A 1597-nucleotide genomic window follows, 5' to 3' on the forward strand; every position below is an offset into this window, starting at 1 on the left:
ACTAGCTCTACAGTGGCAAGATGTCATCCTCAGATCCCCCCCTTCAGTGTTTACATCCTTATCCTCACAGAGAAATAATATTCAAACAAAACCACATCACTTAGGTGTCAGTGGACTGCTTATGCTATTACGCAAAGTTTCTGAACTTGACAATGACTTATGATGAATGCACTGCAGGTGATGTATAAGGGAGGATGTTCCTAGGTGATTAATGTCCTTACCCCTACTTATTATGGATTGACAAAGGCAGTAATGAGTGGGGGGTTTTGGAATCTGTACTGGACCAGATTGTAAAATAAATAAATGTCATGCAATTCTTATACCATCTGAGGCAAGAATAGTAACCAACATAAAGCTACCGACTTTGCCTGTAAGGCTTTTGAGGTAGAACAGGGTTGGCGGTGCTCCCGGACATTTAGTTCAGAACAAACTATTGAAGGGTTGTTTTGCAAGAAGCAAAAGAAAGACTGTATTTGTGTCCCTCTGGGGCACACTTTGTATTAATTGACTAGTTAATGAAATTGTGATATATGTACAGTGTAAGTGTAGGACTAAAACTTAACTTTTATTATTCTAAACAGACGAAAAAACAGACGGAAAAACAATATACAAAAATGTTGCTGTATATATCAGCAAATTACTTAAAAAGAGTATTAAATAAAACAAGAGTATTAGATGACTGTATGACGATATGTCACTCACTTGATGTGAAGTAGGTGGTAGGAAATTTGTCTGCACACCCACTGGATTTTTAGCGAGTATTGATATTTGACGTTAATCACAAGCGAAAGTTTGAAAATTCTTGATTTCTCTATCAACTTATGAATTAATATACAACAGTACATTCATAAGAGAGAGTCAAGAAAACCGGCTTAAACAAATCCGGACTCCTACTTGATTAGTAAGCATGGGTAAATATACTGCAATGATAGCTTACGGTAGAATTTACTAATCAGCGGAAGGTATGTTCCTTAATACTACAGTACCCAGTATTCCCAGAGGGTCACCCTTTCTGGTACTAACCAGGCCCAATGCTGCTTGGCTTCCAAGATCAGATGAGAGCGGGCATGTCCAGCATGGTATGACTGTAGAAAGTCAGGTAGATACCTGTAGGCATATAGGGATAACTACTACTGGAACAAGTTGAGTCAGAATTGATAAATGAGTCCTGGAAAGGGGGGGGGGGGGTTTGAAGGAATGTAGGTCAAGTCCTTCAGTATAACCCAACAGTGTATCACGTTGCTCCTAGATGATAATTGAAACAAAAAAAGGGAATTTCACAAAGGCAATGGTGTAGATAGAGGGCCTCAAAGGACCAGATGGATTTTTTCACATGGGAAAATCCCCCACACAAGAATTGGGGTGAAAACAATACGAATACATGCATAATTCCCCACAAGAGGATTGTGGAATGACAATAAAGAAAGTAGTATGCCCTAATTGCAGAGATATATCGTGTAATTGACAAAACAATCAAGATTTAACCAAAAAATATATATATCCCTTTACACCGATTTCTGAAGAGACATTGAATATGTCAGAAAATAATAATGAACACTGAGTATATCAACACTTGAGGGGAAAAATTATATAGAAA

The 1597-nt window shown here is 37.8% G+C and overlaps 1 pseudogene; it reads right to left on the bottom strand.

Annotated features, from left to right (window-relative positions):
* Positions 1–974: 974 nt before the first annotated feature.
* Positions 975–1093, bottom strand: LOC134950135 (5S ribosomal RNA; annotated as a pseudogene).
* Positions 1094–1597: the final 504 nt, after the last annotated feature.

Source organism: Pseudophryne corroboree, chromosome 8 (assembly GCF_028390025.1).
Source record: "Pseudophryne corroboree isolate aPseCor3 chromosome 8, aPseCor3.hap2, whole genome shotgun sequence".
NCBI lineage: Eukaryota > Metazoa > Chordata > Amphibia > Anura > Myobatrachidae > Pseudophryne > Pseudophryne corroboree.